The following is a 14,648-nucleotide window of genomic DNA, read 5'->3' on the forward strand; positions in this document are numbered from 1 at the left end:
GCACCATGCCACCCAACAGCAAGGTCAGACGGTGGAACTCAATCTTAATCTCTCACCACCACATCCGTCTAATACATACCCGGTTGCCCAACAACCGGTGAACTACATTCAACCGGGATACCCAACACCCGGTCAGCCATATCAGCAACAGCCGGTGATGTATCCCGGCCAATATCCATACCCAGTCCCACCTCCGCCGTACGGGTATTGGCCTGGCCAACCGATGTACTACACTCCCCCGGTTGGGTATCCACCATATACGCCTGCTTACACGGCTCCAGCCGCCGCCCCTCCAGTTCAACCGACCGCACAGGTAGAGCCGCAGCGTCAGTCTGCTTCCCGGGCTCGACGCTCGGCTCGTTCGCGGTTGGGGTCGGGGGGTGCTGATGCGATGGAGGCACCAGGGCAGGCCCAGCAAGCGGCCGAGGTTCCCGTCCAAGCGGAGGACCCCGAAGAAACTGCCCGAGCGGCAGCTTTTGATCGTCTTCGACCGGAGATGCGTCAGCGTTTGGGACCCCAAGACCCAAACCGCCAGCAAGAACACCATAGCCAAAGAGGAGGCTAAAGATCGGAAGGAACAGCCAGAGCCTTCCGAGGAGATAGAAGAAGTCCCCCTATCCGAGGACCGACCGGATAGGAAGATTAAGATTGGCCGGGCCCTCACCCCCGATCTCCGAGCAAAAATTTTGGCCATACTCCGGGAGTATGCCGATATCTTCGCTTGGGGGCCCGAGGACATGCCCGGGATCGACCGATCGGTTATTTGTCACAAGTTAGCCGTCGATCCCGCAGCAAAGCCGGTCGTGCAAAAAACCCAGCACCTTTCTTCTGATCGCCGCGAGTTTGTTAGAGAGGAAGTCAAGAAGATGGCGGCGATCGAGCACATCCGACCAGTGATCTATCCCGAGTGGGTGGCTAATATAGTCCTTGTTCCTAAGCCCCCAGCGTGGAGGATGTGCATTGATTTTACCGACCTCAATGAGGCCTGTCCGTTCGACCCGTATCCTCTACCGAGTATCCACCAGATGGTCGACGAGACGGCCGGGGCCGAGTTAATGAGTTTCATGGATGCATTCAAGGGTTATCATCAAATCATGATGCACCATGAAGATGAGAGCAAGACAGCCTTCGTGACCCCAGACGGGCTGTATTGTTACCGAGTGATGCCGTTCGGCCTCCGCAACGCAGGAGCGACCTACCAGAGAATGGTCAATATGCTCTTTGCCGATTTGCTGGGCCGAACGATGGAAGCTTATATTGATGACATGCTGGTCAAGAGCCGGGACCGATCCGACCACACTCGGGATCTCCGGGAGTGCTTCCAGATCATGAGGAAGTACCAAATGCGGCTGAACCCGACCAAGTGTACATTTGCGGTTCAGACCGGCAAGTTCCTCGGCTATATGATGACTAAGAGAGGAATTGAGCCCAACCCGGCCAAAGTGAAAGCGATTCTGGACATGCAACCACCTTCTACCGTTCGGGAAGTCCAGCAATTGACCGGTCGGTTGGCAGCCCTCAGCCGATTCCTCTCCAAGTTAGCCGAGCGCGCTTTACCTTTCTTCAAGGTATTGCGAAAGGTTAATGGATTCGTCTGGGACGAAGAATGCCGAGCGGCTTTCGATGAGCTGAAGGAGTATCTCATGTCACCAATCGTGCTCTCAAAGCCCGAGCTCGGAGAAGAGCTAGACGTATACCTCGCCGTTTCCGATCGTGCAGTAAGCGCAGTATTGTGCCGAACCGATCCGGAAGGGGTCCAGCGACCGGTGTACTATGTAAGCCACGCGCTACATGGTCCTGAGCTCCGGTACTCCCGGTTAGAGAAGGTCATCTACGCCTTATACATTGCCGCGAAGAAGTTGGCTTCCTATTTCCAGGGTCGAGCAATTCGCGTGCTGACCGATCAGCCGATCGGGCCAGTCCTCCGAACTGCTTCATCGTCTGGTCGCCTAGTCAAGTGGGCGTTGATGCTGACCCAGTACGCGATCGAATACCGACCGAGACCAGCTATCAAAAGTCAAGCTTTGGCTTATTTCTTGGTCGAGTGCACCGCCCGGGATACCCGACCCCCTGAGGTTGCGGATCCCGAGGCTGAGTGGTGGTCATTGGCTACTGACGGGTCGAGTAGCAAGAAAAGGGCAGGAGGAGGAGTGGTGGTCACGAGCCCGGAGGGATTCAAAGTCTATTTTGCTCTCATGTATCAGTTCCATCCGACCAATAATGAAGCCGAGTACGAAGCCTTTGTTAATGGCTTACAGTGCGCTCGGGACTTGGGGGCTGAATACATCCGAGCTCAAACAGATTCTGCGCTCGTGGTCGGGCAGGTTCTCGTTGATTATGAAGTTAATGGAGAGCGTCTGCAGCTATACCGAGACCTAGCCATGGAGAAGCTTGCTCAGTTCCGCGGGTATACCGTCCGACATATACCCCGATTGGATAATGCCGACGCGGACATTTTGTCTAAGTTGACTCAAGACGCCCCGGAACATATGTCGAAGATAGCACGAATTTTGGTGATCCCGAGACATAGCATCCATCGCCTACCGGTCAATCCAATCCAACCGGTAGAAGACAATTGGATCACCGATCTAAAGGAGTTCCTCGAGCACGGTCGACTCCCAGACGATCCACAGCGTGCTCGGAAGGCCAAGCTTAGAGCCACAAGGTTCCAAGTCTTGGACGGTCGTCTTTACAGGCGATCGTACGGAGGACCTCTTATGCGTTGCTTGACCGCATTTGAGGCCGATCTGGTCATGAAGGAATTGCATTCGGGAATTTGTTCTTCACATCAAGGAGGCCGATCGTTAGCCCGTCGTATCATGCTGATCGGGTACTATTGGCCGTCCCTCCAGCTAGACTGTGAAAAGTTAGCTCGGGAATGTGAGACGTGCCAACTGTTTGCCTGGATGCCTGGACGACCGGCAACTTTCTATCAGCCGGTCACGACTGCAATTCCCTTCGCTAGGTGGGGGGTAGACATCTTGGGCCCCTTCCCTCAGCTCTCCGGTCGAAGAAAGTTCGTGATTGTCGCCATCGATTACTTTTCCAAGTGGATAGAAGCCGAGCCTTTAGCCACGATCACTTCTCAGCAGTGTGCTCGGTTCCTTTGGCGCAATGTGATTTCCCGCTTTGGTGTGCCCGTGCATCTCATCAGCGACAACGGCCGCCAATTTGTAAGCAAATATTTTCAAAATTTCTTGGCTACGATCGGGACGACCCATGTCCGGTCGTCGGTGGCTTACCCGCAGGGAAACGGACAAGTGGAAAACGTTAACCGGACGATTTTGGAAGGTCTAAAAAAGAAGCTACACTCGGCTGGTCGTAGTTGGGCCGATGAGTTGCCCTATGTGTTGTGGACTTATCGGACGACCCCGAGGGAAGCTACTTTGGAGACCCCTTTCGCCCTGGTTTATGGAGCAGAGGCCCGACTCCCGATCGAAGCTTGGATTCCAACCGATCGAGAAAGAACCTACAATGCGGAGGAGAACGAGCATGCGATGGTCGTGGATCTCGACGGGGTCGAGGAAAAAAGAGAGCTAGCCGCTCGGCGTATGGCTGAGTATCAGAAACGGGTCAAGAGTTCGAAGGATGTTCGGGTCAACCCTCGTTATTTTCAGGTGGGAGATTACGTTCTACGACGAAGGGAGGCCAGTCAACCTTTGGAAGGCGGAAAGCTAGCTCAAAATTGGGAAGGGCCGTACATCATCAGTGCTATTATACGGCCGGGTACATACCGACTAAAGACGACAACCGGTCGGGTAATCGAGGGGACTTGAAATTTCGAGCACCTCGTTATGTTTAGGCACTAGCCTATTTTTTGTAATCTTTGGACGAAGTGGGGGCTCGACCTGCGAGTTGGTCCCGGTCGTCATTTGTAAATAAATTTATTATTGTAAATACTTATCAACTGCCTGCGAGCGGGAATGTTTAATGTTGTTGTTGGTAGAGATTAGAGTTTAAAAGGTGGATACATGCATATATGGTAGGTAAGTGTAATAAAAGATGAGGAGACATTGATGCTTAGCTTTGCTAATTGATTATGAGATAGCAGTGTTTACTGCAAATATCAGAGTTGTGGGTTGGTGTGAATTCAATGAGTTTTCATTTTTTAACACTCTTTGTCTGTCATCGTTGTTGTTTAGTCTGTACCACTGCCTCGGTACGGACTTTAGTGACTGCAATATTTTAGTCTGTTGCTCTTGACAAGACTTTAGTGACTCGGTTTACGTCATTGCAATCAATAACCAGAGTTGTTATAATCCGGTATGGTATTGAAATTTATAATTGTTAAATGACATAATTAAATTTAGAGTATACATGGGAGGATGGATCTATGAGGCTATTTAGCTAAGATCTATGCTCCCCTTGGCCCAATGATGGGCTGCTAGCTGGGCAGTCTCTGAGGGCATCAGCTTGATGTGGGAACTGGCAGTTAAACACTGTGCAGATATTGTTTGGTGGATCTACACTTGTGTAGAGATGAAGCCATTGATTTGTTTTGCAGGTAGGTGGAAGCTTGAAGATGAAGATCATTATTTGTTTGCTTTATGAGCTCCCAAGCTTTAGCTATGTGCATATCTTGCATCTTGAGGCAAAAAGCTACTCTAGAAGAAATTCTTAGGTAGTTTATAGCCTTAGGGGCCCATTCTGGCTTGCACTAAGATTGGGGGGTCTTGATAGGCTCCAAGTATAGCACACACTCGGAGTTGGGAGTGTCTTGAGCTCATTTGGATCCATAGGACTTGAAAAATGAAAATCTGAGAGAAAATAGTAATGAAGTACATGATGATGGAATAAATGTTCCCCACTTAAAAAAAAATGACATAATTAAAAAGAAAATCAGCATTAAGTACATGAAAATCCATTTCTATTATGCATTTAGTTAGTCCATTGTGCTTTGGCAGATGATTCTCTTTCATTCTATAAAAGTTTTTAAATGAACATTATTTTATTAGTAAATGATATGATTATGGTTCTGCAGGACTTGATCACCAAGCCAAGATATCTTGCATGCGCTCAAAAAGCGTATGTTTCTTGGATCCCTTGCCTTCTGATCGCGACATTGGTGAAATTAAAGCTTCTATTAATTTGTAAGTAAATATCTTATTATTTATATAAGTATTTTAACTTCAATTATATTATTTATAAATTTTTATGTATGTTTATAATTAATATAGGGCATTTCGCTCTGTTCCTACGAATGGACGAATTAAGAATATCGATTGGAAGCCATGCAAAGTATGTATAGAAATTGAATTTAAGTTTTAATTAGTGTGATATTATGAATTACAATAAATTGCTTAAATTAATAATATATATATGTATTTTGTAGTGCCCGATACAACCTGGAGATTATGAGTGTGGATATTATGTCATGCGATACATGTTTGATATCGTGACAAAATATTCATCTATTGATGATTTGGATAAGATAAGTGAATTTAAATACAACTATGTATAGTACAGTTAAGTTATATTTTATTAATTAACATAAATTTGATTACTTAAATTTTTTTGTAGGCATTTGAAAACGATAGTCCGTACTCCATCAATGACATAAATGAGATTCGGGAGCAATGGGCAAAATACTTCTTTTCGGAGTGCGTGTAACTTTTGTTTTATTGATAAATAGTTTTGTTTTGATGATAGTATTGTTTTGTGCATGTTTTGATGATATTATTATATTAAAGTGTAATCGAGGATATAAAGTAGTATTGTGTTTTGATGATAGTATTGTGTTCAAGTGCATTTTGTTAAAGTATTGATGATTGTTTGTGTTAAAAGTATTGTAGTGTTTCTATGATATTAAAGTGTGACTTTCAAAAAAAAAATGATATTAAAGTGTGGTGATATAAAGTAGTGCATTGATAGATAAATTGTGTTGTGTAGGACTTAAACTGTAACAGGTACAAGAATTATAAAAAAAAAAAATAGTGAATTTAACAAAAATAAATTAAATAATTAAAAAAAAAATTATTCCGCGACTGTTTCTATGTTAAAACAGTCGCGGAAGACCACTGAATAAAGAAAATAAAAAATAAATAAAAATACAATCCGCGACTGTTTGACATCAAGAACAGTCGCGAATTAATACCCAATTCGCGACTGTTTCACAACAGTCGCGTAATGTCCGAGGCTTTTTGTGACGATCGTATCTGCGACTGTTGTATAACAGTAGCTAAATGTCATTTACAACAGTAGCAAATGATCAGATCTGTACTAGTGAAAGGGCACAACAAGCCGAACCTCGGAGAAGACATGAAGTCTCACTAAGAATTTCACTCACTAAAGAAGAGATGAAATTCAATAAGAAAAAGTCAACCCAAAGCTTATCGACTCCCAAGAGGCTTTGGGAAGAATTTGGGAAGTGCGCCCTAAGAGATCGGCTTGGTTGACCAAACTTGGTCAAGACCTTGGACGCATTAACGAAGTAAGTGTTAAATCATCACGGGAGATTCCCTCAAGATAGGAGAGAAGGATGAAACTTTATCATGGGAAGCAAGGTCTAACAAGGATCTTAAAGTCAAGCAAGTGCCAACACCAAGGAAGAAGGATCATCAGTCCGTCAATACGTCAGGGTCAAAGCATCAAACCAGAATAGTCACTTAAAATCGAGAACCCTTAACCTATCCTAGCCGAATTCCTTTCCCTCCCTCGGGAAATCGGCCCCCTCCTTATTTAAAAACCCTTTCTACCCTTCAAACCACATTCTTGATTCCCTATTTTAACGATTCCAAACAAGGTGGCAACCTCACGCCCTAAGTTGCAACCTTGAAAACTTTGATCCTAATTCCTAAATTCACTTTGTCCTTAGGTTTGAAACCCACTCTCTTAGCCCTTTAAACCTAATCGTTCTCAAAAACCCAGCACACATAGACATACAATTATACAGTTTCCCCGCAAAATACTTTCTCTAAAGGACCACCGTACTACCTTTGACTCGTTACCCCCGCAATGATTTCTAAGCTTCGGGGACGAAGCTTCTCGTAAGGGGGGAGAGTGTAACACCCCGTGTTACGGCCTTCAATCCCGGATTAATTATTTAATTAATCCCGTTAATAATAATTAAATATGATTTAATTCGGTTAGGTTTCCTTTTAATTAATTAATGAGGTCCACCATGAACCGTGGACCCTTGCCTGAATGAGAGTCTTAGGCCTATTAGGAATAAAGGAAGTATGACTTTTACTATTCAGATTATGATTAGGATTCTCTTTAATTAATTAATATGGTCCACTATGGACCATGGACCCTTATCCCTAAACCCAATCCTTAGTTCCAAAAGGAATAGAATTAGCAAGCCTATAATATTAGTTCCAAATTAGGACTCCTAAAGATATAAATAGGGGACTTAAGAGGCACCTAGAACCCCCCCACCACAATAAACGACTCACCACCCCAAAGAGCTCCAAGAATTCCCTTAAAAGAAATCAAGAAAGCAAGAAAGCTTAAAGAAAGACCCTTCATAGCCAAGGAATTAATTAAGGCTAAGAGGTAACCCATGTCTCAACAAAACCTATTTTTATAGCTATGATTTCCCCCGTAAGATTTCCCCATATTATCGTGTATTGATGATTTGTGATATTATTATTGATGATTGGTGGGATAATTCCATGGGTGATCTTGATATTGGGAGATTCTTGATAATTATGGTGTTCTTGATGATCATGTGGAGTTCTTGATGTTTATATGTCGTTCTTGATAATTGTATGGCATTCTTGATGCTTATGTGTTATTTATACCGAATCTTGTAATTAGAAGACGAATCGTATTCTTGTTGGTATAAAAGTGATTAGAACCCTAGGTTGTATCGTATGATATTATTCTTGATGTATCGGGTGGGGAAATCGCATGTTTGGGTGTCGATTATGTTTAGAAAAGCATGATAGGTTATGTGCCGTACGTTTCTCGTATTTGATCCGTTAACTGTCTACGTGTTGATCGTTAGTTGCGTTGTAAAGTGTCTAAGCATGGTTTCGGGTTCCACAATGGTTCCCGGGGCGTTTTTGGTGAAAAAGAGTCAGTGGGGGTAGGGGACCCTGCCACCTACCCGCGGCCAGAAGGGACGTCTCCGGCAGCGGGCAGCCGGCGGGCGGGCAGCTGCCCGCCGGGGACCCGCTGCCCGGAACAGTGCTTACCAGCGGGCAGCCGGCGGGTGGGCCCCCACCCACCAGCTACCCGCTGGAAATCTCCCCCATTCGGGACCCCGGCTTCCCTGTTTGATGTTTCCCCGATCCCCGTGGTGTCCCAACGGACTCCGTTCATCGTGCCGTGTCTAGTTTGATGTTTCGGGTACCGTTCGTAGGTTTATGAGTCTTATATATTGCATGCTAGTTGAATTGGTATCCCGTTGACCTAGGTGGAAGAAGTATGAACCCCTTAGGACCATTCTTAGTATGTGAAGGATCACGCATAGGTTTTGTTATACGCTTTCTCCCCTTCCCAATGTGTTAATGTGGGTTGCATGTGCTTGCTATGTGTTATGTGTGCATGACACCCCAATTCGGTTGCGATCGGATTGGTTATTCCTGAGCTGCGGTTCAGAAGCTGGCTGCGGTCAGATTTACACTCTTGGGCTGCGGTCCACCGTTTGGTTGCGATCAAACGTTTCTACATGAGCTGCGGTTCATACTTTCCTGGCTGCGGTCAGATGACATACTCTTGGGCTGCGGTCCACTGTTTTGTTGCGATCAAACTATGATGAGCTACGGTTTATCGGTAGGTTGCGATCGACCCCTCCGTGTTGCGATACGGGGCAGGGTGCTGCGGGGCCGTGTCAGAGCTATATGCGCTGACCCTCATGTATGGGCATGCGATTGGTCCTGTGGCGCCAACAAAGTGTGCTATGTGATGAAGTATGGATGAGTTGCGGTTATGAGTATCTTGGGGATGAGACTATGGGATTTGTACTGGGGATCGTATATGTTGGGTTATGATTATTAATTGTGCTTATCTTATCTGTCTTGCCTGTTGTAAACTGTATATGCTTGGTATAACTGCTGTCTGTGCTTAGCCCTAGAGTCTATCCCTGTTTTAAAAGCTAGAGTTCGTAGGATATATCTTCATGTTCAAAATGGTTTTCGTATATCTATATATATATCTATATGTATGGTATTTCAACGCGTTGGAGTGGGTTACCAGCATCTCTCGCTGAACAGATATATTTGGCTTTCAGGCACAGAAGAATAAGTCACTGGAGCGCGCTAGATCTTGGAGCGTAGAAGTAGATAGTTTCCCTTTTCGGCCTGCGTGCCATGTTATGCATTTACTTTATTAAGGATATTAGTTAGTTGGCCTGTGCACCTGAGTTCTCTAGCTCAGGTGTGGCATAACACCCCGTACTCTTTGTATCGTATTTTGGGATTTAATGAGATTCTACCTTTATTATATAAGTTTTAAAGGTCTTGAAAATCGGGGGTGTTACAACAACAACATACATAACTACATCAGACATAGATGAGATGAGCATATACATAATGGAAGAATCCTAACGAACCCAAGCTTGGGTTGCATGATTGGCTACAAAGAAACAACCATCTAGAGCCAGAATATAATAAGCCATACATGAGTGATACTGCTAATTCTACGCAAGCAATATATAACAACACGAGACCAATTAAAGCAAGTAAATATCTTTATTGATCACGGTGAAGGCCCTAAGTACAATCTACTTGGTTGCTCTGAGTACCGACTGACTGCGGTCGGGATTCTCTAACAACAACCTGTCGATCGTCCAAAAGTCCTCTACACTGTAGCTACTGTGGGCATTTATAGCCGCTGTGCCGGGGACAAGATTCCGGCTGCTCGGCATGTCTTCCACGTAGCCACCACGTGTCATCCCCCCGGGTGCCCTGTCTGTCGCCATGAAGAGCCGCCACGCGTCCTTTCGCGTCCTTGTGCCAGCTCTTTCGTCGAAGGGCTACCGCTCGGTGGTCGACACCAGCGTTCGGGCAACTTCCGGCCGTTCCCGACCGGGATCTCTATGAAAAAAGCCCGACCTGCTACCTGCAAGGATCAAAAGAGAAAGACAACGGCAAGTCGGTCGTGGCGGAGCTTATGTCGGTCGGGATACTCCCTACCAAAAGCCCCCCAGCCCGGGCCTTTTTGATCAGTCGGGAAAAAACGGGACGGGATGAAGAAGCCCAACCGTCAGGCATTAGACCGACCGGCCAGCTGCCATTCCCCTCCTCGCCACGTGTCGGCCACTGCCGGCCTCTGCGACTGCAACCGTCGCCTCGGATTCAGCGCCAGTCGTGTCACGTAAGTGGATTCATTTTCCCGCCTAAATGCTCTCCTATAAATAGGCCTTTGAGGCCCACATTTGAACTTTCCTCACTCTTGCGCATCAATCGGTACCCTCGGAGAGTCCCGAGCAGAGCACCTTAGCAAGGCAGTCGAGCAAGCAAACTTCGAACTTCGAGCTTCAATCTCCCTCCACTCGGTAAGCTCTTAATCCTTCTTCTTTACTTTAGGCTTTCAACTATAGGTAGAACGCTAGGTCAACTAACTGTCCCGGACGTCTCAAGTCCTTTACTAACCCCGACCGACCGTTAGGTAGATCGAAATGACGGACTCTGACAGTCAAAACGCCTCGATCGCGGATTATGATGAGGAGGTCGAGCATATCAGCGACGAGGAAGTGGACATTATGTCCTGCACTCCCGAAGCCAGCCCCCGAGCAACGCCAGCCCCTGAGCGAGCCGTCGAGCATAACAACGCATCAAGCTCCTCCGGGACGTCGAGCTCTAGCTCCAGCGGATCGGGGAGCTCCAGCGAAGAAGAGGAAGAGAGAACCAAGTCAAGCGGGCGGGGTTCTCCGACCGAGGGCGTTAGGGAAACGCCTACCCGGGTGGTTGGGGACTACCCGGAAGCTGCTCCTCGAGGGGGTGATCGGGAAAATACCCCCGAGCAGACCGAAGAAGACCCGGCCGGGCCAGCCACGCCAGCCGTCGAGCTCGAATTCTTGAACAGCGAGAGTGTCGAGCAAGAAATGAGCCTGCTGACCAAAGGCGAAGCGGCTCGGATTGCTGAAGTACTCCGGGGTCGGGTAGAATTCGACACGAGCCGGCAGCTGGGGAACGTAATTGACAGGCATCGGGGCAAGTGGATCGGGATGCATTACGACTCCCTAATGGCCCCGATTGCCATTCCCTTCCCGGCCCTCTTGACGGCCTTTCTAGCGTACTATCGGGTCGTTCCGGCTCAAATCTGCCCGAACGCCCACCGGATCCTCGCCTGCTTTCCGCAGATATGCACTCGGCACGAGGCCGAGTGCACGATGGAGTTGTTCAACTTCATCTACCAGATCAAGGTTCTCCCGGGCCGCTACGGGGGCGGGTTCCTGATGCTGCAATCCCGAGCAGATATGTGCGCCATCAAAGGCCTGCCCGGGAACAACAAGGGGTGGAAGAACAGAATTTTCTCCATCAAATACGACCCCTGGATCCTCCCGGTCGATCGCACTTGGAGCAGTGACTTCAGAAAGCAAGTGGTGCCGGCCGTGACTCAGGCGCTCAAGGAGACGGTCACTCGGATCTCGAGTGAAATACACGAGTATTCCATCTTCCGGACAGCCGAGAGTCTCGCAGCCGCCAAGCTCCCGCCCCCCACGTACGAGCTAAGGGAGAAGTATCTGCCCGTGCCGATGGGCGTGACGCTCGTCAAGCCGTCGAAACGAAAGAAGAAAGGTTCAGCTCGAGCTGATTCTCCCGACCTAGCTTAACATCTCGATCAAACTGACCGTTTCCCCTTTTGCAGCTATGGCCGAATTCGGTGATGAAGACACCGCCCTTCCCCCGCCCGCCAAGATCTCCCTCGGCGGGAAGAAGAAGACAAAGACCAAGGCGGCCGGGGAAAAGGAGATTCCCTTTGCCCGACCCCTGAGCGCCTCGACCGTGACGACGGGCGAGGGCTTCATCGTCAAGCAGCCTGACGTCTTGGTCACCCGGGTAGAGGTCGCCCGGGGCAAGGAGAAGGTTGCCGACCAGGGCGCGACCGAGGTGGGCAGCCTGAAGCGCCGCCGTGAGCAGCGCAGCCCGAGCCCTTCGGTCGGGCGAGAAAGGGACCCTGCGTCCATGCTGGCCCGGATCGGCAACGCCGCGCCAGTCAAGGAGGATCTGGGGAAGATGACCCCGACTCAAGTGGCTGAGCGGATCGGCCACGATCTGGCCGAGGTAAACTTTTCTCAACTAACAGCTTTCTTGCTCAAGTGCTTTCGATCAGGCTAATCCCGAACGTCTTTTGTTTTGCAGATTTCCCGGGCCGCCCAGCTCCTACAAGGTCGAGCCATGCTGGCCGAGGAAGCTGATCACCACAAGAAGACGGCCGCCCGTCGCTTGAAGGAGATCAAGGACCTCCAAGCCGAGCTGGAGAAGACCCAAAAGGCCCTGAAGAAGGGCGACGAGGAGCGGGTTCTTGCCGAGAAGGTCGCCAGCCGGGCGATCGGAGAAGCCAAGGAGCTGAAGGCTCAGCTCGAGAATCCGAGCGAGCTGGCGCGGGCAGCCTTCAAAGACAAGGACTTGGGCTCGGCCTTCCTCACAGCAGCCCGGGGAACAGAGATCGGGGAAGAGCTGATCGTCTCGTTCGGTCGCTGGGGCTTTACGGCCGGGAAACGGAAGATGCTTGAACGAGTCCGTTCCCGGTTGGAGCAGGCTCTGGATGGGGAAGATCTTCAGCTGGTCCTCTCGGCATTGCCCCCAGACCTAGCCGATCCCGGTCCCTCTCCCTTCGCCCCGAAGGAAAGAGCGGCTGAGCCCGGTGGAACCTCAGCGGCCACCCCGAGCGGAAAAGAACCGGCTGCCGGAGCTCGGGAAACGAAGAAGTAGAATAGGCTTCTTTCTTCTTCTTCTTTTTTGTAAAGGACCATTGGTCGGGAGCCCGGTCCCGATTTGTACCGGGCACTCCATTATATCAATGAAACTTCTTCTTTTTTGTTGAACTCCTACTGCTCGTTCTTTATTCCTGCTCTTTACTTTACTCACGCGCAAGCCGAACCTTAATGCTTGACCTCATAGCCTTTTGGCCCGGTCTTGCATTACTCGACCCGCTCGACGTCCAACCTTAGGGCTTTATAGCCCGGTCGTGCGTCTGAGATTTCGACATCAACCTGGCCAACCTGATCAGGTTTATCCGATCTTCAGGCCTTGTCGAAATTCCTGAAAATAGATTCGTCCTAATATTGACCCATCCGACCAAGTTGACCCGGTCTTCAGGCCTTGACGAATTTTCGAAAAACAAGCCCCACGGTCAGGATATACCGAGCGATATGGGCCTATCAACACTTCATATATCCCAGCCCCCACACTATTGTGCCTTCGAGGCACGAGTAGGTGCGATAGTGGACAGAAGATGGACGAATCGGGGAATTATGCTGTGAGCTCCTAGCTTCCCCGATCAATGGCGTGACTCGAATGTCCACCGATGTGGAGCGCATCTGACCAGTCGTTAGATTCGCCCGGTCGGTGTAACTTGTAGATAAATTGATCTGCATGCACTGAAGGTATAGAAAATAACCGATCGGGCCGCCGTATGCAAACGGTCGAACAATCACCGATCGTATATACATTAATCCTTCCCGCTCGCAGGCGGTTCAGTAAATATTTACAAACTTAGAAATTCAATTACAGGCGACGACCGGGACCTACACGCAGGTCAAGCCCCCTCTTCGTCCAAAGATTACAAAAAAAAGGCCTAATGCCTAAACATAACGAGGTGCTCGGAATTCCAAGTCCCCTCGATTACCCGACCAGTTGTCGTCTCCAGTCGGTATGTTCCCGGCCGTATGATCGCACCGATGATATACGGCCCCTCCCAGTTCTGAGCTAGCTTTCCACCCTCTAGAGGTTGACTGGCCTCCCTTCGTCGTAGAACGTAGTCTCCGACCTGAAAATAACGAGGGTTGACCCGAACATCTTTAGAACTCTTGACGCGCTTCTGATACTCGGCTATGCGCCGAGCGGCTAGCTCTCTTTTTTCTTCGACCCCATCGAGATCCACCGCCATCGCGTGTTCGTTCTCTTCCGCATTATAGGTTCTCTCTCGATCGGTCGGAATCCAGGCCTCGATCGGAAGTCGGGCCTCAGCTCCGTAAACCAGGGCGAAAGGGGTCTCCAAAGTAGCTTCCCTCGGGGTCGTCCGATAAGTCCATAAAACATATGGCAACTCATCGGCCCAACTACGACCGGCCGAGTGTAACTTCTTTTTCAGACCTTCCAATATCGTCTGGTTAGCATTCTCCACTTGTCCATTTCCCTGTGGGTAAGCGACCGACGACCGGACGTGAGTCGTCCCGATCGTGGCCAAGAAATTCTGGAAGTATTGGCTCACAAACTGGCGACCGTTGTCGCTAATGAGATGCATGGGTGCGCCAAAACGGGAAATGACATTGCGCCAAAGGAAGCGAGCACACTGCTGAGATGTGATCGTGGCTAAGGGCTCGGCTTCTATCCACTTGGAGAAGTAATCTATGGCGACGATCACGAACTTTCTCCGACCGGAGAGCTGAGGGAAGGGGCCCAAGATATCTACCCCCCACCTAGCGAAAGGAATTGCGGTCGTGACTGGCTGGTAGAACGTTGCCGGTCGTCCAGGCATCCGGGCGTACAGTTGGCACGTCTCACATTCCCGAGCTAACTTTTCACAGTCTAGCT

Source organism: Ipomoea nil, unplaced genomic scaffold, assembly GCF_001879475.1.
Source record: "Ipomoea nil cultivar Tokyo-kokei standard unplaced genomic scaffold, Asagao_1.1 scaffold2939, whole genome shotgun sequence".
NCBI classification, from domain to species: Eukaryota; Viridiplantae; Streptophyta; class Magnoliopsida; order Solanales; family Convolvulaceae; genus Ipomoea; species Ipomoea nil.